This window comes from Lycium barbarum, chromosome 4 (assembly GCF_019175385.1).
Source record: "Lycium barbarum isolate Lr01 chromosome 4, ASM1917538v2, whole genome shotgun sequence".
Lineage (NCBI taxonomy): Eukaryota > Viridiplantae > Streptophyta > Magnoliopsida > Solanales > Solanaceae > Lycium > Lycium barbarum.
The window spans coordinates 92,918,525-92,945,341 of NC_083340.1; the positions used below are offsets into that span (position 1 = coordinate 92,918,525).

The 26,817-nt window shown below is 39.5% G+C and overlaps 1 long non-coding RNA gene across 1 annotated transcript; it reads left to right on the forward strand.

Annotated features, from left to right (window-relative positions):
* Positions 1–23,896: 23,896 nt before the first annotated feature.
* LOC132638475 (uncharacterized) lies at positions 23,897–26,591 on the forward strand. The gene is made up of 3 exons (XR_009581753.1): positions 23,897–24,164; positions 25,418–25,470; positions 26,467–26,591. It is a non-coding gene; the product is annotated as an uncharacterized LOC132638475 (long non-coding RNA).
* The last annotated feature ends 226 nt before the right edge of the window (positions 26,592–26,817 follow it).

Here is a 26,817-nt window from a genome sequence, read left to right on the forward strand (position 1 = left end):
CAGATCTTGTGTGCCGACATCTTTTGTCATTGTATACATATACATATAACAGATCCCGACCCTCTAGTAAGGGACGCGGTGAATGAAGTCATCATGTATGCCGACATCATAAATCATATATGCATATAACAGATCCCGGCCCTTTAGTGAGGGACGCGGTGAACAGAATCATCAATGCATGTCAAAATCAGATATCATATGTGCATATAACAGATCCCGGCCCTCTATTACGGGACGCGGTGAACAGAATCATCATATGCTATCCTGGCCGCCAACCCCATACCATCATATCATCATATACATATGTACATATAATAGAACCCGGCCTGCAAGGGAGAGAGACGCGGTGAACAATGCAGAGGAAGGCGCACGATAACAGAACCTGGCCCGGGGCGCAGTGAAATACATACTGAGGCTTGCACGAGCAGAGTAGTGCGAAACCATATGCACACAAATCCAGACTCGATAGATACATACACTTACCGACATCTGAAGGCTCAGAAACAAATTTCGGGTCAATCCGATTTAGTATAAGAAAGTTATGAGCGTTTGAAGTATAAAACCTTCTACGAACATTTCGGAAGCCATTTTTGGAAAATCAAAGCAACAACCACGTTAGGTACCTTCCAAATATCGTTATGGAACAACTCAGATAGAGCTGTTGGAACCATATGTACGTATCAAAATGTATTAAAGACTCGATGGAGTAATCAAACGTGCAATCATTTGAAAATCAAACTTTAGTCATATCAATTATCTTTCGAATGCCATTCGGAAACATACAGAACCCTTACGAACGTTTCAAAGTAAATCCGAGATCTTTTTCGAAAGTTAGGGACATTAAAACTTACAGAACTCTTTATGCTCATCTCGTTATTCAACTATACAATAAGTTCAACTATATCGAACGTACTCATGTCAGAAGTGAATAAGAATCATAGAAAGACTCGGAAACATATCAAGTAGATTTTCGGACAACATAAATACGCATCAAGATCATATGAAACAGCTTATGGAAATCAAGGATATTAGCCATCCTAGTGGCCCTAAGAATAGGAATTTCTTTGCAATCATACATATACGTCATTTGTTCGTTCCATAAAGATCATGCCAAAAGAAAAAAAGGGTAAGCCTTACATACCTTGCCCGCTTCCTATGCTAATCCGAACTTAAGTCTTTGGCTTCGCAAAATCTACCACAATATTAACATATACCAAACATTAGCCACAAACACTTAGGAGTCCAATTCTAAGCCGACACTTAATCTACAGAAATTTCGGCAGCATTTCCCCTGTAAATGCAACATCCCCGAGAATTCAACTCGGCCAAACATACAACAACAAATCCGAGAATTTAACTCGGCCAAAATATCAACAACAATACCAACAATTATTCTAGCAATATCCACAGTCGATTCAAAACGCATACTAACATTAGCAACTTCTTCCTACAACTTCAACGGCGTCTCATTTATGTTAAATTCATATTTTCTCACACATTCAAGTACTAATCCGCAACCATTCAAACACTATTCAAGAATACTTCAAACAACACGTACAATATTCAAAACAATTCAACCAATACTCTACTTCATCCGAAACCTTCCAAATGCAACAAGAATAATAACAACACATTTCCTTCCTTCAAATTCATGAACTACTCCAACAATTTACACACTAACAACATTATCTTCCATAAATACAAGAACACTATTTTCAATTCACATTAACTTCTAAAACAAGTCTCCAACCATTACAACTTTACTAGGATCATTAAGCTTTCATTATCAACATGGAATCCATAACAACAACAACCAAAATGCTAAGTAAAATTTGTCCCTTATTTCTACACACACCCACGGCCACACACCACACCCACACGGCTCAACCTCAACACACCAAGTTTCATGAATTTCATTCATTTTCTACATACTAAAACATACATAACCATCTATAACATATAAAAATAGGATTAAACCTTACCTTTTTCGACTTATCTTCTTTCTTGGCTAATGTTGCTCTTTGCAAGAATAAATATTTTTCTTGCTCCAATAATTATACCACGTTAAAGAGGACCCTTGAATTAGTAGGAATACTAGAAGAATTTTTTTTTTGGGATCAAAATTGAAGTCTCAATTGTTGTCACTCATGGCCGAATGGCCTTGTTCCTTGGCTCCTCTCCAAGCTTCTTGAAATTTCCAAGTTTAAAAGATGAATATTATGGCAACTTGTCATCTTTTTTGGGTTATTTATTTAACTTCCATATGGGCCTTGGCTCATACTATGCTTGGACGGCCACTTGGCCCATGTTTCAAGTCCATCTCTTTTTTTTTTGGTCTTGCAATTCATAAAAAATTATTCTCCAAATTCCAAATTTGCCCTTTGCCTTCATCCATACTTCTATGAGTCATCTTGCGAATTTCCTTTTCTACCCCTAGCCTTTCTTACTTTTTCCACATCAAAATTTTCATAAACAACTTGTGTGCTAAACAAAATCAAAATACAACCTTGTCCTTAACTTCCCGCGATTACCTTGAATTATCCGAATGTACAAAATGCGGGATATAACATCCTCCCCCCCTTTAGAACATTCGTCCTCGAATGTTAAGCTGGCCTCATGGCGTATTATAATATTTCGAGGAGGTCTCCTCTATAGTTGTCACATACGATCATTTAGCATATCCTTTTTAGAAGCTTAGATTGCCTGTGGCGTAGAAAAACAATTAGGGATACTTCTTCTTCATTTCTTCTTTCGGCTTCCCAGATCGTCTCCTCTTTATTATTGTTTGGTCGCAATACTTTAACCGGAACCACGTCTTTGGCATATAACTTTATCACCTGACCATCCGTTATGGACACAGACTATTCCTTATATGGTAGCTTCTCTGTCACTTAGATATCATTTATATAAACACTTGGGAAGGGTCACCAACACATTTGCGAAGCATAGGCACGTGGAAGACTGGATGTACCGCTTCTAATTCGGTGATACCTCTGATTCATGGGTGACTTGCCAATCCTACGGACAATTTGATAAAGCCTAATATATCTCAAATCGGGCTTTCCCTTTTAATTTTACATTCTAAGTGTTTATCCAATCATGACCTTGTCGCTAACGAGCATAATGGTTATGTTCCTTTCCAAGGCCAGTTTATTAGTATCCCAAACGTATATGCATGATATTGCTTTACCATTTCTAATCCTTCGCAGTCCAACTAAACTCTTGAGAACTTATGATTCGAATTCAGTTAATTTCTTAACTCGCAACATCTCTGGGTTCTTGCCGTAACTTTTCCTCGTTTCCTTTCCTCACATTCTTCGGTGCCAATATCCTTGTCTGTAACTTCCTTGGATTGGTGACCGTTTCATTAATCATCACTCCTTGTTGGTTCTCCGGCGTGGACTCCTTATAATTGTAATTGGGTATAGCTTCATGTTAATTATTCTTTCAATTCCATAGCGTATGCCCCCATGTTCAGTATGATTAATGGTCCATGAACCATCTTCTAATACCCGGTGGCTTCCTTTATCTTTTATTCATATAAGCAGTGCGCTTCCTTTCTTCGGAAAGTTATCAACTACCAACTGTTGTTATTTCATTATAACTGTTGTCACCCGAGGCGTCTTTTGGTTCTGTTATCCTTAATCTCTTTCTTGGGGAGTAGCTTTCTACTCTTATTGTTTGTAGCATCGGCTCTGAAGTTCGTAAGATATTACTTTTATTCGTGCGAATCGGTTCCATCCTTAAGTCACTCTCTAAAAGGCTTCTCTATGTTCAAATCAACTATACCAACATGGCTGTGGGGTTATTCTTCCATTGATAAGTAGTCAGTCGGCTATCGCTAACTTATTAGAATATCCTCCGTACTTCCATGTGCTTGTCCTATTTCCACCGTCGACCTTCCTTAAGTTTGTTTCCCTTTTTGTCCTATACTATTACATTCTAGTCCTTCTACAGACCTGTCCCTCAGATTTCTACGCAAATAATTTCATGCTTTGCCCGTCGGTTCTTTTAGAGGCTTTGCTTAATTATATTTCTTACTTTTTCACCTTTTCTGACATTTGATCTCCTTGTCTTCCATTTACCTACTGTCTTTTCTTTCCAAATATCATTGTATTAGAATCTTCCAATCTTAACCTGTAGTGAAATCAGTATCAGTTTATCTCATAACATCTGTACCATACCTTTCGCTTTGTCTCTTGCATTCCGTCCAGTTAATGTCTTCCATACATTACAACACTAGTTGTTAGGGTCCACCTGTCGATCGATATAGTCACAAATGGGATGTCCTATGCATACATATACATTACTGCCATTTCTTTTACAAAACATTTCCAAACGCTTATTCAAACTTACTCTGATTCCAGAGCTGCGTTGCTCTTTCTTCCTTTTCACCAATCTAGTCCATCTCAGCCTACGCGACCTCTATAAGGTTTCTAACCACTCCACATACTCTAGTTCCCTTTAGGTTACCCCAAATTCCCATTTGTCTCTTACAACTAGATTTGAGGAAATTTAGTACACTTCCCAGGGGGGTGACCCATCCCAAAATCGCTCTGGCCCTAGCACGCTTAACCTTAAAACTTTAATGCATTTCGATGCGTTAATGCTGGTATAATTGCACCCACTTCCCTGCACGACCTTTCTCACATAATCTAGGGCAAGTCGGGGTCTTAACAATTTCTGGAAGGTTCTCGTATCGGGTCCCACTCCGATCTAGAGAGGGTCTTTTATTTTTCTGATTATGTAATTACCGAGTTAGTCTTTTAAATTCTCATCATTCACTTTTTATCTATATGAATAGCTACCTCAAACGGTCCTATCAATTTAGGGGTTTTTTTTTATCCCAGTTCTTCTAGCAATCAGGGAGAAATTTATAATAAAATAGAGTCTGAATCTATCAATGCATATACATTTCAGTAGAAGATCAACAGTACACCTGTAACCACGTCTGGTGACGCCTCCTGGTCCTGTCGGCTGGCCAAAGCATATAAGCGGTTCGAAGGACCGCTAGAACCGGGAGCTCCGCCTCGACCTCTACCGCGACTTGCCGATGTCGGCAGCATAGCTACAGAAGGGGAAGATGAACCAGCAACCGACCCAGTGGGCTGGGCTGAACCACATGAACCATTCTTAAATGGGCATTCCCTCAAAACATGGTCCTGACGGCCACAAAAGAAACAGGCACCCATAGCACGATAACACTTCCCTGGGTGAGGCTTCCCACAGTAAGAACACCAAGGCATGGGTGGCTTTGACTGACTGAAACCCCTGCTCACCTGCGAACCTGAAGCCATGGAACTTTGTCCAGCTCCTGTGGACTGTGGGGGTGCACCTCGCACTGGCTGAGAAGACTGTCTAGTATGCTGTTTAGGCTTCCCGCCTCGAAACTCCCTAGAATAACCAGCTGATCTAGCCCTCTTGGGCTGTCTCCTATCACAATCGCTATCGAGCTGATGCCCTCTATGTCGGTCCTCCATTCCTTGTGCGTATGCCTGCAGCCGGGCAATGTCCATCCCAGGCTGAGATGCTACCGCCATACAACTATCAATCAGGTAGTCATCCAAGACTATCACATATCGGTGCATCCTGTCAGTCATATCAGCCACGATGGTGGGCGCATATCTGGCTAGGGAGTCAAACTCTAGGTTGTACTCTCGAACACTCTTGCCCCTCAGTCTCAGCTGTAAAAATTTGTCAACCCTCGCTCGCCGCATCTCGGGAGGCAGAAAATGGCCGAGAAAGGCGGCTGTAAACTCGTCCAACACAGCTGGAGGAGCATTCTCGCCTCTGGACAGCTCCCAGGGCTCGTACCAATTAATCGTTACATCCCGCAGTCTATGTGAAGCCAGTTGGACAGACTCAGTATCAGAAGCTCGGACTAATCTCAGTGTACGCTGCATCTATCGAATGAAGTCCTGGGGATCCTCCTCGGGCTTGGACCCGTAGAACTCTGGGGATTACAGGTTAAGAAATCACGAACCCTCAGACGGTCACGTCTATCCACATCATCACCCCCTAGCCCGCGTCTGCGAGCCTGCCCTGCTACTAGCCTCGTCAATAATTGTACAGCATCTCTCATCGCCCTGTCCTCTGCTCCTGGCTGAGGAGCTGGAGGCTCGGGCGCTAGAGCCTCTAGAGCTAACGGTGGAGCCGCCTCCTGATCCATAGTGGCAGCGGCTGCTGCTCTAGGCTCCTCTGATAATAGTGGTGTAGCAGAGCCCGCTGACTGGGGCATAACCTCGGGCATAGTCTGGGCACGAGCCCTGGTAACCCTCTGGGCCTGGCTAGTCTCTCCAACTGCTGCTGACTTGCCCTTCTGGGCAGCTATCGCTTTTCTCGGAGGCATCGCTGAAAACATAACATTTCGTCAGAAAGGAGCCATCCTAATAATACAGCTCTATCGCACGATCTAAGATCGAAAAAAAGGTAATATCCTAAATGTCCTGTAGCTTCCTGTTTATAGATGTGGTGCACCACACATTGATAAACAAGACTCTACTAGACATGGCCTGTAGACATTCCGAGGACGAACCGCTCTGATACCACTTTTGTCACGACCCAGCCCCGTAGGCCGAGACAAGTGCCCGAGATGGACACTCGTACATATTATCTAGCCAAAATCTACTTATGTTTAGCATGTTAGGGACTTCAACACATACCAGATAATATATTATTTAAATCTTTACTTATAGAATCGCATATATAAACCGACTGAGTTATAATAGAATAGGGAAATGCCAGACGTAAACCATATTAGCATATCCGGACAAAACGACTCACGACCTACATACATGTCTACAGGCCTCTAACAAAGACAACAGAGTCATATGACGGGACAGGGCCCCGCCGTACCCCTGAATAGTAACACATAAATAAATATATACAACAGATGGAATTGTACCAAAAGTATGGCTCCGGATCAAGGGAGCACTTCAAACAGCAGAACGGATATCCTAGGCTGACGGACCACCGTAACGAACGTCTGTACCTGCGGGCATGAAACCCAGCCCCCGAAGAAGGGGGGTCAGTACGGAATATGTACTAAGTATGTAAGGCATGAAATACAGAAAACAGAAACATAACTGGAACAATGGTACAAAAAGTAAGTACATTAGCCAGAATACCAAGGTGCTTATTTCCCGAACGTAGATCACGCTTACCGATGTCATATGTCAGACAAATACAGAAAATGAGTAAATCATCCAGAGTGTCAAAATACTTACTTTCCAAACACAGATCATGTGTGCCGACATCTTTTGTCATCGTATACATATACATATAACAGATCCCGGCCCTCTAGTAAGGGACGCGGTGAATGAAGTCATCATGTATGCCGACATCATAAATCATATATGCATATAACAGATCCCAGCCCTCTATAACGGGACGCGGTGAACAGAATCATCAATGCATGTCAAAATCAGATATCATATGTGCATATAACAGATCCCGGCCCTCTATAACGGGACGCGGTGAACAGAATCATCAATGCATGTCAAAATCAGATATCATATGTGCATATAACAGATCCCGGCCCTCTATAACGGGACGAGGTGAACAGAATCATCATATGCCATCCTGGCCGCCAACCCCATATCATCATATCATCATATACATATGTACATATAACAGAACCCGGCCCGCAAGGGAGAGGGACGCGGTGAACAATGCAGAGGAAGACGCACGATAACAGAACCTGGCCTAGGGCGCAGTGAAATACATACTGAGGCTTGCACGAGCAGAGTAGTGCGAAACCATATGCACACAAATCCAGACTCGATAGATACATACACTTACCGACAGCTGAAGGCTCAGAAACAAATTTCGGATCAATCCGATTTAGTATAAGAAAGTTATAAGCGTTTGAAGTACAGAACCTTCTACGAACATTTCGGAAGCCATTTTTGGAAAATAAAAGCAACAACCACGTTAGGTACCTTCCAAATATCGTTATGGATCAACTCAGATAGAGCTGTTGGAACCATATGTTCGTATCAAAATGTATTAAAGACTCGATAGAGTAATCAAACGTGCAATCATTTGAAAATCAAACTTTAGTCATATCAATTATTTTTCGAATGCCATTCGGAAACATACAGAACTCTTACGAACGTTTCAAAGTAAATCCGAGATCTTTTTCGAAAGTTAGGGACATTAAAACTTACAGAACTCTTTATGCTCATCTCGTTATTCAACCATACAATAAGTTCAACTATATCGAACGTACTCATGTCAGAAGTGAATAAGAATCATAGAAAGACTCGGAAACATATCAAGTAGATTTTCGGACAACATAAATACGCATCAAGATCATATGAAACAGCTTATGGAAATCAAGGATATTAGCCATCCTAGTGGCCCTAAGAATAGGAATTTCTTTGCAATCATACATATACGTCATTTGTTCGTTCCATAAAGATCATGCCAAAAGAAAGAAAGGGTAAGCCTTACATACCTTTCCCGCTTCCTACGCTAATCCGAACTTAAGTCTTTGGCTTCGCAAAATCTACAACAATATTAACATATACCAAACATTAGCCACAAACACTTAGGAGTCCAATTCTAAGCCGACATTTAATCAACAGAAATTTCGGCAGCATTTCCCCTGTAAATGCAACATCCCCGAGAATTCAACTCGGCCAAACATACAACAACAAATCCGAGAATTTAACTCGGCCATAATATCAACAACAATACCAACAACTATTCAAGCAATATCCACAGTCGATTCAAATCGCATACTAACATTAGCAACTTCTTCGTACAACTTCAACGGCGTCTCATTTATGTTAAATTCATATTTGCTCACACATTCAAGTACTAATCCGCAACAATTCAAACACTATTCAAGAATACTTCAAACAATCCGTACAATATTCAAAACAATTCAACCAATACTCTACTTCATCTGAAACCTTCCAAATGCAACAAGAACAATAACAACACATTTCCTTCCTTCAAATTCATGAACTACTCCAACAATTTACACACTAACAACATTATCTTCCATAAATACAAGAACACTATTTTCAATTCACATTAACTTCTAAAACAAGTCTCCAACCATTACAATTTCACTAGGATCATTAAGCTTTCATTATCAACATGGAATCTATAACAACAACAACCAAAATGCTAAGTAAAATTTGTCCCTTATTCCTACACACACCACACCCATACGGCTCAACCTCAACACACCAAGTTTCATGAATTTCATTCATTTTCTACATACTAAAACATACATAACCATCTATAACATATAAAAATAGGATTAAACCTTACCTTTTTCCACTTATCTTCTTTCTTGGCTAAAGTTGCTCTTTGCAAGAATAAATGTTTTTCTTGCTCCAATAATTATACCACGTTAAAGAGGACCCTTGTATTAGTAGGAATACTAGAAGAAATTATTATTTTTTGGGATCAAAATTGAAGTCTCAATTTTTGTCACTCATGGCCGAATGGCCTTGTTCCTTGGCTCCTCTCAAAGCTTTTTGAAATTTCCAAGTTTAAAGGATGAATATTATGGCAACTTGTCATCTTTTTTGGGTTATTTATTTAACTTCCATATGGGCCTTGGCCCATACTATGCTTGGACGACCACTTGGCCCTTGTTTCAAGTCCATCTCTTTTTTTTTGGTCTTGCAATTCATAAAAAATTATTCTCCAAATTCCAAATTTGCCCTTAGCCTTCCTCCATACTTCTATGAGTCATCTTGCGAATTTCCTTTTCTACCCCTAGCTTTTCTTACTTTTTCCACATCAAAATTTTCATAAACAACTTGTGTGTTAGACAAAATCAAAATACAACCTTGTCCTTAACTTCCCGCGTTTACCTTGAATTATCCGAATGTACAAAATGCGGGATATAACAGCCAGTTCCCGAGGTTCCAGCACCTGAGCCTCCAGCTCCTCAGCCAGGGGCGGATGATAGAGCCATGAGAGATGTCGTTCAATTGCTCACCATATTAGTGGCAGGACAGGCTCGCAGGCTTGGACTAGGGGTTGACCAGGCGGATAGACATGATAGTTTGAGAGCCCGCGACTTCTTAAGTTGTAATGCTCCAGAGTTTTTCGGGTCAAAGCCCGAGGATGACCCGCAGGAGTTCATTCGGCAGATGCAGCGTACGTTGAGGATAATTAAGGCTTCTGAGACTGAGTCTGTCGAGTTGGCTTCATACCGATTGCGGGATGTAGCTGTTAATTGGTATGAGTCATGGGAATTCTCGAGGGGCGAGGCTTCTCTAGCAGTATGGGATGAGTTTGTGGAGGCCTTCCTTGGCCATTTTCTGCCTCCAGAGATGCGGCGAGCTAGAGTTGATAGATTCTTACAGATGACACAGAGGGGCAGGAGTGTTCGAGAGTATAGCCTTGAGTTTAACTCGTTGGCTAGATATGCACCTACTATCGTAGCTGATATGGTTGATAGAGTGCATCATTATATGATGGGGTTAGATCGTTATTTGATTGATGGTTGTATGGCAGTGGCTCTTCAACCAGGTATGGATATTTCTCGGATACAGGCATATGCACAGGGGCTAGAGGATCGACACAGAGGACGCCAGCCAGATAGAGAGTATGATAGGGGCCAACATAAAAGGGCTAGATTGGCTGGCTATCCTGGCGAGTATCGAGGCGGGCAGCCTCAGTAGCATATCAGGTATCCGTCCCAGCCAGCACAGAGTGCACCGCCACAGTTCACCGGTAGGAGGTTTGACAGCACAGGATATTCAGGAGCCAGTCAGAGCTCCAAGGCTTCGGGTTCGCAGTCGAACAGAGGTTTGAGCCAGTCGAGGCCATCAATGCCTCGGTGTTCTCGGTGTGGTAGGCTCCATCATGGGGAATGTCGTCTCGTTACAGGTGCTTGCTTTTCTTACGGCCGTCAAGGCCATATTATGATAGAGTGTCCGTATAGCGGTGGTTCGGGCAGTGTGGTTAAGCCCACTGGGTCGGTTGCTGGTTCATCTTCTTCTGTAGCTATGCGCCCTATGGGGCAGGGTGTTCAGGTACCAGCAGGACGTGGTAGAGGTCGTGGCGGAGCCTCCAGTTCTAGCGGTCCTTCGAACCGCATATATGCCTTGGCTAGTAGACAGGATCTGGAGGCATCACCAAATGTGGTTACCGGTATACTATCGGTTTTTTTTTCGAGACATATATACATTGATAGACCCAGGCTCCACATTATCGTATATTTCTCCTTTTGTTGCTAGTAGAATTGGGATAAAACCCGAATTGATAGAACCATTTGAGGTAGAATTTCATTATATCTTTATGTCCTTGAGTTTAGTAGTTCTTAATCAACTAATTGGAAATGGAATTTGTGGAAAGAAAACTCAAACTTGTGGGCTGTCTTGGATCAGGTATTTCATATGTTGTGGATGAAATGCTAGGATGATTCGGGAGGGCTTGTGATACTAAGGGATGATATAGAAAAAAAATGGCAACTCTTAACAAACCATTTTGTTGAGGTATCAAGTGAACCGGTAAGTAGGGATAAATTACGACGAGTTGACAGTTAAAAGGAGTAGTAGTATGATTGGGATAAAAATACGGAGGAGGAAGAGTTATGACAAATTATGAAGGTATTGATAAGACAGCTTGTGAGATACTAAAGGATATGATGTGATTAGTGTGAAACGGAGAAAGCAAAGGTAGAACGAACAAGAAAGACATACAAGGTCCTATAGGGAAGTTCAGAATAGAGATCAAGTGGTAACGACAGTGAAAGCGAGATAACAGTGTAGTAACAGGTTATGACGTAGCCGAGAACACGAGTCATATAAATGGCATAACTTCTGAAAAACCATGCTACAGAAAAATGAGTAACGAGGTAGAATGAGTGCTAGAAAACGACTAGTGTGACAAGGACAAACAGGGATGAACAGAATACATTTGGAGGATGAGAAGAGGGGTTATGCAGAAATAGTGTTTTCTGAAGGATACAAGGGTAGCATGAGATTCTTCGTGCACAGAATAAAAGATGAACATAGACTGGAGAAATGAAAAGGAATACTAAAGAAAGCACCTAAGATGGACGTGAATAATTGAGTACGAGTATAGAACGAAAGGGGAATATATAGTTATGAACTTAAAGGTGTAGTAAGACGACAAGGTGGTAACATAAAACCATTATTAAGACGGATTTGATATGATTTTGAGTAAATTAGAAGTTAGCATTGGGCACACGACGAGGGTGAAAGAGCATAAGGCATAGAGGAGTGCTGCGTATATATGACTTCACCTCGGAAACAGTGAAATCCTTAAAGGACAAGGACTGTAGGTTTGAGGAACAAATGATGTATTGTAAATTTATTAGAGGAAATAGATGATACAAGTTGGGAAAAAAAAGAACATTGGACACTGATCATCAGAACATAAGTACTACCTGATTGAGAATTTGGAACGACTATAAGCACTAACTAATCACTGATTGGAATTGATGGAATGTGGCTTTGGATAAATTGCTGCATTAGTTATATTACTCGAGTACCAACCATCAACTAAGATTTTGTACTATATATCGAGGGTTCTCATTGCCTCGTGATTGTGTTAGGGTTTCATACATGGGTAATCTAAGTTATAGATGATATAAAAGAAGACATGGATATGGCACAGTATACCAAATGTTTAAAAACAAAAAGAGGAATCATAGGGATTTGAAAATTGGAAATGGGGACATAGAGCTGAATATAAATAAATAATGATGTGAGTACACCCAAGAAGGGGGGATGCGGATGAGAGAAATGCAAGCGTAAGATGAAATCAACTGACACTGCAACACGTGTGATGTGGAAACCTAAACTTCAAGTGAGATCCCTTGCTGAAACAAGTTAATAAGATTTGAAAGCCAGAAATAAACAGGTAGAAGCCAAGATGGTATTTGAGACAGTGCTGAGAATTATTGGTAAAGATCTTGGATTATATGACATTAGAAGGTGGATGCACTTTGTACAAGTTATACAAGAATAGTTATGCGATCTACGCATATTTGTATGTCAAGGATGAGACCAAGTGAGTACTCGATGAAAAGAGTAAGGATTCAGTAATAACAATGTGGTTACGATATTTTGGATACATTAGGGAAAGGTGTAAGATGGTTTGAGGAAAAACTGTATAGATGAAATTAGTACTGAGGGCAAAAACCATAGTTGAGCCTCAACTGAAAGATACAAGAGAAGAATGTAAGGTCTGCATAAAGACTAGTGAGACGACGCTAACGTATTTCTTGGGCTGATTTGAGAACCCACATATATTCTTGTAAGATTGCAACATGATGCGTGATAGGAAAACTAAGAGAAAAATCTGAGTGAAGAGGCAATAGATGAGTTCGAATTAAAGATAAAGAAACGACACGAAATGATATGCCTAAAGTGTTACAAGTTGGATCAAGGGAAATTGTGAAGTGGTTTAAGCGAGACGATCAGAACGAGCTGGTTATTAAAAGACAGTTAATTTATATGGGAAATCAAGAACCCTTTCGAAAATATACCAGTTAATAATAGACATATCATAGAGCAGCTATGTAAAGTTATAATGTGAGGATACTCTAGCGCTATTTGATAGCCAACCCTAAAGACCGAGATCAAGGACTAAAAACAAGTGTTAGTTAAAAACCTTTAAAAGAAAGTCAGGAAGAGGCTGAATACGGACTGTAACAGCAGAGTAAAGGAAGGACATCGGAGTGGATAAATGTTACCCTCTGGGAAAATTCGTTTTACTCGTAGAACCTGCGAAGGGTCTACAGGTTACCAGAGGCATGCAATACTCCAGGGATATTAAAGTCTGATGAACCGATGAGGGACGTCTGCGCGATATAAGAACCTTATTTAAAGATTAAGAGATAAGATGAAGGGAACGATATCTTAAGGGAGTAACTATAGGAGGAGAAGGAGTCGAGTTAAGACTAAGTGCACAAGGGAGAGAGTAAGATATCAGCGGAAGAGCCCGCAATACAACTGACAACCGACTGCGAAGTAAAGAGGAAAGTAAAGGTAATGACGTGGAATTTATTACCTCGAGAAACAACAGAAAGAGGGAATATTATAGGAATGACTATGTAGAGACCTGGAATGCGTTATAGTGAATTATAGCGAATCAACCTATGGAAGAGGTATGTGAAGGGCATAATTAAATAAGAGAACACTTGGGAAAGTATTGGGAGTTTAGGACCAGATTAACATTCGAGGACGAATGTTCCAAAGGGGGGAAGGATGTTATGCCCCGTATTTTTATACGTCGAATTATTCGCAAGCAAATCGACTCAAGTTAAAGACGGGATTATTTTCGGACATGAAATAGGAACTTTTAATTTTCAATTTTAATTATTACACAAATTTTTTATAAATTTTATTTAGCATAGGAATATTATTAGAGATTAGGGATTAATTAATTGGATTATATTATTAAGTAAGAATTAGTGATTAATTAAAAATTAATTAGCCTAATTACCATAGTGGGCCCCACCTGAATTAAATAAAAAAAGAGAAAAGGACATTCAAGAAATATTTTTGGTGAGTCATTTAGTGGGGGGGGGGGGCGGGGGCACGTGTCTTCCAATAATCCACCATATATATATGAATAAGTGAACAAATTTACAACTTTAATTTCATTTTCAAGAAAAGCCAAAGCTTAAGAAAATCACATATCCTCCATGGCTGCTCTCGGCCAGCCATGGTGTTGAAGAAAAATTTTGATTCTTGAATGTTTTGATCAAGATTCAAGTGCATTACAAGTTCAAGAAGGTGATAGCAACATTGGATATTGAGTTAGGGAAGAAGGAATCGTAAAATTGGAGCAATTGAGCGTAGAAATTCCTCCGAGAAAATTTATGTAAGATTTTCTTATTTTGTGGTGTAATTGTGTTAATAGTGTTGTAATGGAATTATTAAAATTGGGTTGGCCGAAATTGGAAGTAAGAAAATGCATGAGATCGTTGTTATATGAAATTGTGGGTTGAAAAGGATTCAGAAGGATTGTTGGATTGTTAGAATTGTTATGGCCTGAATTATAAGATTTTTTTTATGTATATCTCTATTTCTTCTCTATATATGTGTTGTTCATGAAGTGTTGATGTGGAAATATGGAGGAAGGCCAAGGGCAAAATTGGAAATTTCAGAAATTAATTTCGGGAATTACAAAATAGGACCCATAACTAATTGGGCTAGAAAAAAAATAAAAAAAAAAGAAAAGAAACAAAAGGCCCAAAAATATTGTAGTGGCCAGACATGGGCCACAAATGGCCCAAGCCCATAACTAATTAATTCATGTAGCAAATAATAAAAAGGGCCACCAAGTCTTCTTTTTCAAGAAGTGTCAAGAAAGTTCAAGAAACAAAAGAAAGAGAGAGAGCAAGAACAAGAGAGGGCTTCGGCCAAAACAAGGAAAAAAATAAAAAAATTTAGCCATCAACCTTGATCCAAAAATCCTAATTTTCTAGTATCCCTACTAAGCTCAAGACCCTCTTCAACGGGATATAAATTTTGAGGCAAGAAAGTACTTTTTTTAACAAGTGGGAAAATTGGAAAAAGGTAAGAATTCTATCCTTTTCTTGTTATGGAAGATTTATATATGATATAGTGAGTAGAATTGAATGAGAATCATGGAGTTGTTGTGTGTTGAGTGAGCCGTGTGGGTGTGTGTAAGTATATGTGGCCGTGTGATGTTGTTATGGTGAGGAGAAGATGGATTAATTTTATTTAGCTTGTTAATTGTGTTGTTGGGACCTTGTGATGTAAATGGAAGAATAATGGTTCAAGATTGACATGAAAATTAGTTGTAAGTTGTTGTAGGAAAATTGTGTGATTTTATTATGGTCTTATGTAATTATGGGAATGGAATTGCTAAAGTATGAATGGTTATTGTTGTTGATGAAATTGGAGGATAAAAAAAATGTGTTGTGAATGTTCGTGTCGAAGATTGGAGGTTTCGGGTGAAGTATGGTTTTTGGTGGGATTGTTGAATATTTTGTAGAATTGTATGAAATGCTTTTGAATTGTATTTGAATGATCTTGAATTAGTAGTGAAAATGTAAGTGTCGATATTGGCTTGAAAGGACGTAGTTGAATCGAATATGATACGCTATGTAGAGAAGAAAGTTATTAATGTTAGAATGCGTTTAAATTGATTCTTGATGACAATTATTATGGTTGTTGGTATCGTTGGTGTGGTTGTTGATGAATTTGGCCGAGTTAAATTCTCGGGGTTGTTGAATTTACAGGGGAGATGCTGCCGAAATTTCTGTAGACAAGTACTAGTTAGAATTTGGATTTCTAAGTACTTGTAGCTAATGTTTGGTAATTAATAACGCTATTGTAGATCTTGGAGAACCCGAGACTTGAGTCGGGATTTGTCTAGCGAGTGATCGGGATTTGTTAGCGAGCGATTGAGGTATGTGAAGCCTACCTTTCTTTCTTTTGGCATGACCTTTTTGGAATGAACAAATAACGTATAAGTATGCTCCTAAAGAAAAATCCTATTCTTAGAGCCGTTAGGATGGCTAACATCTTTGACCTCCATAAGCTATTCCATATGACTGGATACATATTTTATGATGTTCAAAGATTCTATTTGTTATGTTTCGAATGTTGTTCGAAAGAAAAACGAGAAGACTAAAGCCTTTGACGAATATTTCGATATGAAAATATGGTCTTAAGGTCCCCATTTGATTTGATCCATAATGTTATCCGCAAGTTTCCTAGTATGAATATGTGATCCATAATGATGTCCGAATAATATTTGATATGGCTAAAGCTTTGGATACATATATTTTGATACGTACATATGATCTTAAAGGCTCCATTTGATTTGCTCCATAGTAATGGTTGAAAGTTCCCCTAATATGAATGTCACTTGAATTTCCGAAAAGAGCTTCTGAAATGCTTTTAGAAAGTTCTGTACTTCAAAAGTTTGTAAATTTCGTATACTAACTCCGATTGACCCGAAACTAATTTCTGAGCCTTCGGATGCCGTAAATATATTTGTTCATCGAGTTTCAAAATTTATTTATTTATATGCATATAGTTTCCGCACTACTCTGCTCGTGCCTACTACTATGATATCGTTCGCCGGATCCCGGGCCGTTTTTGTGATCGTGCACACTATGTATATTCGGCAGTATGATGTGTTCCGGTTCCCGAGACCTCGCCATAGGGCCGGGTACCGCTTATATATATACGGCGTTATGATGTGATATGGCATATGATATGTTCTGATGTTTTGATATGATATGATGATATGATATGTTCGGGCATTGTACGGAGATTTGAAACCTTCTGAAGTATGATGTGCTGTGGTGCCAGTGTCAGAGTGGCAACCACGTTCCTGAGCCTTATGCATGATTTTATTTGCATTATTTATGTTTTTAAAACAGGTTTGATATACTGATTCTGTAACCGCTTTCCATACTCCCTATTTCAGTTCTGATTTGGATTACTGTACTTCATGCTTTACATACTCAGTACATATTTCGTACTGACCCCCTTTCTTCGGGGGCTGCGTTTCATGCCCGCAGGTACAGACATTTGTTCTGGTGACCCGCCAGTGTAGGATACATTCTGCTACTTTGGAGTGCTCCTTTGACTCGGAGCCCATACTTTTGGTAAAGACCTTTCATTGTATATGTCTCTGTATATATATGTATGACTATCTAGGGTACGGCGGGGCCCTGTCCCGTCATATGTTTCTGTTATGTTTTGTAGAGGCATGTAGTCATATATGTGGGTCATGGGTCATGTTTGTTCGTTTCTGTTTATGATTTGTGCCTTAAGCGGTCCCGGTTGCTGTTATGGCCAAAACGGCCCATATGTTTGTATATGTTTGTATATCTGGGCGATGTGTATTCCGCCAGCCTACCGGATTTGATATGATATTTTTGTACGGGAAACCGCTTAAGATGACATTTGTTCTTAGTATCTGTTTGAAATAACGTATGTTAAGTCTGGATAAATCTTTGATATGTTGATCTGGTACTTAAGTCAGTTTGGGTGTCCAAATAGGGCACCAGTCGCGGCCCACGGGGCTGGGTCGTGACATATGTAAGGCAAGAATAAAATGAACATAATAGAGATATCATAGGACATGAGATAAATATATAACCTGCTTAACTTTTAAGAGCACGTGCATTTTAATCATATCACATATATCATCATATCATATATACCATCGTCGTTAACCCGTCTCCGGGTAACCATCGTACGCCGCCCACTAGTGGTGCCATGCCTGGCCCTCTAGGCACGGTATAATCATATGCAGCCCGCCATTGCGGTGACATGCCCGGCCATCTAGGCACGGTATAATCATATGCAGCCCGCTTTCGCGGTGACATGCCCGGCCATAAAGGCACAGTGAAATCATATCATCATAAACTCATCATAACTTATCATCATCATACATTCGTCATAGAATATGCATTAGAGCTTAAAGACAATCTATAACTATATCGGGGTGACATAAGGTCGAGAACCCCTGATTACAATTATGGAGTGATCATATTCATCATATCTCACCTTGAAGGAACTAACATTGTAAGGCGAGTGTACACAATGAACAACATCAATGGATCATACTTAGGATCATTAACTTCATGGACATCATATCTTGCTTTAGAATTCTTTAGACTTAAACTCATCATCATCATTATCATCCTAGTAACGTATCTCTTTTCTTTATCTTATATGAAGCTCTTTACAATCGTAGACTCACAATTTCCGATATGTAGGAAAGTCATGGAAAGATAGGAGGATTCATGCCATAGGAGTCTTGCCTTAGAAAGAAGGGACTATCCTTACATACCATTTCGTTTAGCTACACTATCGCTTGAACATTCTCCTCTAATGTTCTCGTTTCTACCTTCAATAGAGTTTGTACTAAGATTAGATAATCGATAGCTTAGCATACTTGACTAAAGCTAGAGAAAATTGGGCAGCATTTCCTTCATTTATACAACTTTCTCCATATCATATATCAACTCCCAAACGTCTATAATAACATTCACAACACCATAAGCAATAATCTTTATTCACCTACATTATCCATATTTCCCAATTTCACTTCAAATCATCTATAACCATGGTCATAGTACACTATTACATTTATTCACATATAATGTTTATCCCATGTCCTTAATGTCATTTATAACGTAATTATAATCACGACATATCAAGAATCATGACTCATTCCAAGCTACTACTCAAAAATGCTACTTTTCTTACACTCATGACCCATTTTCTATCTCCTTCTACAATCCAAGTCTTTCAACCTCTCAATACTTTAAACAACATGGAATGATCATAAAACATACCTTTGATAGTGTGGGAATGAGCTTTTAGTGAAAATACTTCACTTGAGTAAAACCCTAGTTCCACTTCCCATTGAGATTTATTGTCTTGGATGAACCCTAATGAGTTTCTTACTCTTGATTCTCTTGGTTTGATGAAGTTGATCATGGGTTTCTCTTGAATTCTTGTGGAAGAAGTGTGGAGAGTTTTCAAAGAGAGTTCTTGAAGTGTGGAGTGAGAAATGAAATAAAATGAACTTGGGTCCCCTTTTTAATAACTTAAAATCTGTCCCGACTCAGTTTCACGGACAAACATACGGTCCGTATAATTTATTTGGATCGTATATGTGACTGTAGGTTTGGTCCAGTGAAGGTTGCAATTCTGGGCAGATTATATGGCCTAACATATGGCCAGTATAATTTATACGGCCTAACATACGACCAGTATCTTTTACACGGCCTAACATACGGCCAGTATATTTTATACATATGTATGTTGGACCGTATAATGCCCAGCTTTCCAAAACTCATCCTCGTCGACTCGTTTGGTCTCCAATCCTTATGGAACCTTCTTAACACTTGTTTAACACCTCATTAACAATCTAAGGGATGTTATAACTCTTCTTTAAAACATCATTAAGCAATCCTTAACTTGGTACTTTGTGAATCCTTTCCGATACACCACGTATACCTCGCCTTTCATGACGAACTTTCTTCTCTTACCTCGAATGTCTTTGAAATATCAATTAGAACCATTAAATACTATTTCTTGCTCATCGAAACATCGTATACTTCATTTCCTTTGTTAGTCTATTTACTGTGCATCAATGGGAAATTTTCTGAGGTGTAACAATAAGCCTAACAATTGTATGAATTCTCTTGAATGTAGATTTCCAAGCTCAGAAGGACAAGCATTGAGTAGTTAAGTAGACCCAAAAAGTATGTTAAGGTTGTTGTTACACCTCGGAATTTTGGGTTGCTGAGCAGTGAATCAACTAACGTAAGTTAAGGTGTACATGTCCCTACAAGTAAGAAGGGATGCTTAATGATTCTAATTAAGATTCCAATGACATTTGAGGCAAGGGAGGAAAGTTCGTCGAATGAAACTTTACTACAGTTCTGCGAAAGGGGGGAGGAGGGGTTCGACGGTCGTTCTTTGTACCCTCGGACGGGTCGACGCCTCATTGATTGTGCCGTAGAATTTATTTAGCACAAAGACCATTCGATGGAGCAGATCGACGCTCCGTCGATCAGTTCGACGCTCCGTCGATCAGTTCGACGGACCGTCCTTCTCACCGTAGAATGAAAGGAAATGAAAGGTTGATCACTAGAAATTTCACTATTTTGACGGTCAGATCGACGCTCCGTCGATCTGATCAAAGCTTCGTCGATCGTACAGTATAATCCTCATCGCGCAGCTTTTGATTTTTTTTAAATGGAGACCCCAAGTCCTCATTTTTCATTTCACTCATTCTCCAACTCTCCCCAAACCTCTAGAACCTTCTCCATACCATTTCAACATATATCCAAGGGAAAGTAAGGAGTAAACACCAAGAATTAGTGGAATCTAGTGCAAACGTACTCCCTAGGGTTTGTGGGAACCAAGAATCTCTTTGGTGTTGAAGTGGGGTTTTCTCCATGTGAAGTATTTACATCCAAAGTCAATTCCTACACCATCAAAGGTAAGTTTTATGGTATTTACATGTTATTTAAGGTATTGAAAAGTTGAAACACTTGGATTGTAGAACGATATAGGAAATGGGTTATGAATGTGTGAAGAGTGTTATTGTTGAGTAGTAGTTTGGGGTGAACTATGAATATTGGTATATTGTGATTATAAGTCCGCTATAAATGACATTTAGAACATGGAATAAGTATTATATGCGAGAAGATGCAATAATGAACTATGACCATGATTATGGAGAAATTGTGAAATGTGGATAATGTAGATGGATGATGATTGTTGCTTGTGATATTGTGAATGTTGTTAACAATGTTTGGGAGTTGATATAGAATACGGGGAAAGTAGTAGAAACAGAGGAAATGCTGCCCAATTTTCCCTAGAAATAGTAACACGTTCTTGTAATCGATTAACTAACGTTAATACGAATCCTCTTGAAGGTAGAAACGCAGGCATCGAAGGAGAACGATCAAGCGATAAAACTGTTAAACAAAAGAGGTATGTAAGGCTCGTCCCTTCTTTCTAAGGCATGACTCCTATGGTATGAATCTTTTAAATTTTCCATAACCTTCCTAAATAGAGGAACTATGCGTCCATGACTGTAATGAGCTATATATATGTATGAGATAAAGAAAAGAGATATGACGAGGAAGATGATGGTGAAGATAAGTTAAGTATAAAGAATCCTAGAGTAAAGTAAGATGTCCACAAAGCTAAAGATTCTAAGTATGACCCCATTGATGTTTTTCCTTGTGTACACTCTCCTCCAAGTTGAGATATGGTGTTGATGATTATTCCATAATATAATCGGGGGTTCATGACCTTATGTCACCCAGACATAGCCATAGTTGCCTCCAAGTACTATTGTATATTTTGATGATAAATGTATAGTGATGCTAAGTCATGATATGTCTATAAGATATGCAATGATGTTATGTTTATGAATGATTATGTGACGATACGATTCCACCGCGCCTAAGTGGCCGGGCATGTCACCGCTAAGGCGGGCTGCTATGTTTACACCGTGCCTAAATGGCCAGGCATGTCACCGCTAAGGCGGGCTACTACGTTTACACCGTGCCTAGAGGGCCGGGCATGATCACCACTAGTGGCCGGCATATGATGGTTACCCTGACTCGGGCTAACGATAATGATGATGATGATGCGATGATATATGTGCTATGATGATACCTGTACTATGACTATATAAATATACAATATATGTATGAAATGTACTCACCTATGAAACTCATGCATGTTATATCTTCCTCCTACGGCTTATGATTCTTCTATTATGCTCATTTCATTCATGTCTTACATTCTCAGTACAATGTTCGTACCGACGTTCATTTTTTTTTGGACGTTGTGTTCATGCCCACAGGTAGACAGGGAGGTGATATTGATCCAGCTCTATCGCACGATCTCGTTGATAGCCGAAAGGCTTATGCGTATAAAAGTATTTATGTTCTCAAATGAAAAAAACAATTCTTATGATTTGAGTATGATAAGTAATAGGATGAGTGGTGCTCGGTGGTTAGCCCCGGGTACCCGTCATGGCCCCTAGTTGGGTCGTGACAAAAGTCGTATCAGATCAGTTCAGTCCTAGGTAGTGTCTACGAGCCGTGTCTAGTTGAGTCTTGTTTATGGTGTGTTGCACGCCACACTAATAAATAGGAGGCTACGGGGCATTTAGGAAAAATGACCATCTTTCAACTTAAGAGATCGTGCGATAGAGCTGGGTTATAAATTTTTCTCCGCCCTAATAGTGTACTATTATTTCAGAAATGCCGCCAAAGGGAAAAGCTACAGCTGCCCTGATAGGGAAGACTACGATGAAAAGGCGGGTGGAAAGAGAGCCTCCGATGAATGTAGAAGAGGGCGAATCACATAATGAGGCCCCATCTTATAATCCCTCCAACCCGCCAAATGTAAAAGAACAAGGAGGAGCTTCAGCTCCAGTTCCTCCACCGGTCGCTTCAGGTCAACAAGTGACCGAGGCCATTAACCTATTGACACAGTTAGCTGCCACCCAGGCACAGCGACAGAGTACGGGTCCGAGTGATAGGGCAGCTAGTACCAGAGCCCGTGATTTTATGAGTTTGAATCCTCTGGAGTTTTTTGGGTCAAAGCGGAATGAAGACCCGCGAAGTTTTATTGACGAAATGTTGAGGACGTTGAAGATTATTCATGCCTCCGAAACTGAATCTATGGATTTGGCATCTTATAGACTCGAGATGTGGCGGTATTGTGGTACAATAATTTTCTAGCATCAAGAAAATAAAATGCGCCTCCTCCCGTGTAGCAAGAATTTATAGATGCTTTCATCCGTCACTATTTTCCACCCGAAGTCCGTCGAGCTAGAGCGGATAGATTTTTAAATTTAAAGCAAGTAAATATGAGTGCCCGGGAGTATAGCCTTCAATTTAATTCCTTGCTAGATATGCCCCGACTATGGTTGCTGACATGGGGGATAGAGTGTTACACTCCATAATAATCCGTGCTACTTGAAGTAAAACAAGAAAAAAATGAGTTATGAAGGTTCAAGGAAAGTTAGTCGAGTTAGTAAGAATATCGTTATATATATGGTTGCCTTAAGTATCCCGAGGTGACATGGTAACCTAAAGGATTTGAAATCATGTTATGAGTATGTATATGAGTGTGTATATGTATGTATAAGAGGTTACATGAGGTTGGAAGAGGATTAGAAGTTAAACGAAATGAATCGGAACAACTTCAGTAAAAATTTCGGACCCGATTTTAGCCTATATTGTAGGAGGCATATCTCCTAGCATATGAGGAGTTTTAAGGTGTTTCAAAATCCTAAAATTAAGTTCATCGAGTCTAGTTTCCAACGCAACAAACCGCTCATCAAAATGATATCGGGATAAGGAGATATGGACGATTCAATTTGGGCTGGCAGGGCAGCAAGTTTGGACCCGACCCAAACACTCATATTTCGGCCCATGAGGCCCATTAAACTTAATATATAAGCCACCACTTTTCCCTATATCACTTCACACGACTTAAACAGATCCAAGAACCCTTATTTTCTCTCCCAAACCCCCTTTCTAATTGAGCCATCATATAAGCTAAATCCTAGACCCTTGACATGATATTAGTTAAAGAGAAGTTGTAGCCTAAGTTTTCCTTGTGTTGTAAGCAAGAAGCTGGAAAGAGGAACAAGATTCTTGAAGATTCTGATTGTTAAAGGTAATTTCAACCTCCTACTCATGTTATTAATTTGGATTAAAGGTTTAATATGGTGTATACATGGACGAAACGTTGATATACAAGCGATATATGGACTTAGATGTTATCGTAAGTTAGGGACTGTTGTTGTTGAAGTTGAAGTGGGCTGTGTGCTATAAACTTAGGTGAAATGATGCTTAATATTCTTGTACATGTATTGGAAATGGATTGAATGTGTTGTAGTATGGATAAATGAATGAAAATCATGAAGTTGTTGTAGTTGTGTTGAAGCCGTGTGAGGGGGCTGTTTTAGAGGAATTTGTGGACTGTTTTGTGTCACATTTTGATTGTTGTTGTTATGGACATTGTGGTGTATTGTGTGCATGTTGAATATGTGAATTAAGGTGTTAAAGAAATGAATTATGTTGAAGCATATAAGCAGTCCAAAACAGTGGACTGTTTTAGTGCTAGAGGTGAATTTGTATGTGTTGAGTGTTGATTCTTGTTGTGAACGTTTAGTGAAAGTGAAGTGCAATGATTCAGGTCGAAATTGGAATGAATTGTGGGCTGTTATAAGAATGTAAATGATACTAAAACAGTTCCAAGGATCATGAAAGTAATGTCATTAAACATGTTGTTGTCGTTGTAAGGTTTTAGTGTCGACAATGTAGCTATTTGCGTACGAATTTGGTGATATATTTATCTTGTGACTGCTGGTCGTATTTTACTGAAATTATATGAAATGAAGACATTAAATAATGTGTAAGAATCATATGTGGTTTGCTTGGTATATTCATAAACGTTTGCAAGAATTCCGGGCACCTTTATGTTGTTGGTTAGGGACTGTTTTGGGCGTGTTGATTGGTTAGGGACTGTTTTGGGCGTGTTGTGGTTAGGAACTGTTTTGGACATGTTGTATTCTTTAAATTGGAAATACTAATTATAGTTAAGAATATATATTGTATTTACGTTGTTTGGGTTGTTGTAAAGTTGTTACACGAAAACGTTAAGGCTACGGATTATTAGGAGTAACTTGAGAATGTAGTAGCCGTATGTGAATCGTTATGGAATGTTGTGAATGTGGGCTATTTGGAATGTTATGTGGGCTGTCCGGATTGGTATTGAACATATGATTATTGATGTTGGGGTGGTTGTATGTAGTTGATTTGAATGCGAACGAAACGTCGTCTAAATGTTTGAAAGGGATTGTTGACGTTAAAGTACGTATTGAATTCCCTCGTAGACTAATTGTAGCTCTTGATGTCTTGATATAGGATAAGTGTTTTTGGGCAGCAAGTACAAGTTATAATACGACTAAACGCTAAAGGTATGTAAAGCTTATTCCTTCTTTTCTTGGCATGTCCTAGACGTAAGTATGAAATGATATGAACCTTGGGGTAAATTCTATTCTCTAGTTCCATGCATGACTTATGATTCTATATTTCCTTAATGCTATTGTCACGAGCCTACTACATGATTGACTAATGAATGATGTATAGAAGTTCCTACTCTTAAAAGAATGGCATGAATAGAAGTATACTTGATTTTCAAAAGCTACATCATGAAAATTGATACATGTACATGAAAGCTGAAACGTTCCTTGCTATGGCTTATAATGAGAGTTGAAAAGAATTGAATATGATTATTATCCCAATACTTTAGAGCTGGTTAGTTGCTTATCTATTGAGTCTCAAAAGATGCATTTCATATATGTGGTTGCTTATTATTCTGCTCGTGCTTATCGCTATATCTTTCACTGAGTCCCGGGCCAGGACACGTTCTCGTGCGCACATCTACTATATTATTACCGAGTCCCTCATTAAAGGGCCGGGACACGTATATGTTTATGTTTATGATGCTATGACTATATTCACCGAGTCCCTCACTAGAGGGCCGGGACACGTTATATATATATGATGATATGATGATGTGATGATATGATGATATGTAGATGGTGGCCAGGAGGGCATATATATTCCTTATTACCGAGTCCCTTACGAAAGGGCCGGGACACGTCTATGTGCATGTTTATGATACTATGATTTTAATTACCGAGCCCCTCACTAGAGGGCCGGGACACGTATACATGTTATATACAGAATGATTATGTAGCTTTGATTACAAAACACTATATTGACATTGATATGAGAATGATACAGATGAAATATGTTCAAACGCAAGTCTTTATGAAATTCTGTTAGTTACATTGAGTCCTATACATCTTATCTCAGTATGAGTCTATCACTATGTTTCATGCTTTACATGCTCAGTACATATTCCGTACTGACCCCCTTTCTTTGGGGGGCTGCGTTCATGCCCGCAGGTACAGACGTTCATTTCGGAGATCCGCCAGCTTAGGACACTTATTCAGCTATTTTGACTGCTCCTTTGTTCCGGAGCCTAGCTTGTGGTATAACTCCCTTATGTTGAATTCATATGAGTTTATTTGGGTACGGCGGGGCCCTGTCCCGCCATATGATACGGTCATTACTCTTAGAGGTCTGTGGACATTTGTGTGGGTCTGTTTATGGTTGTTGACGCGTTTTATGATTATGGCATATGTTTGGGGCGTACCCATTCGTAATGGCATCCTTGTCGGCTTGCATATATATGTATGTTTGGTATGTTGCATATCGTGGCAGCCTTGTCGGCTTGCGTAGGAATATATATATGT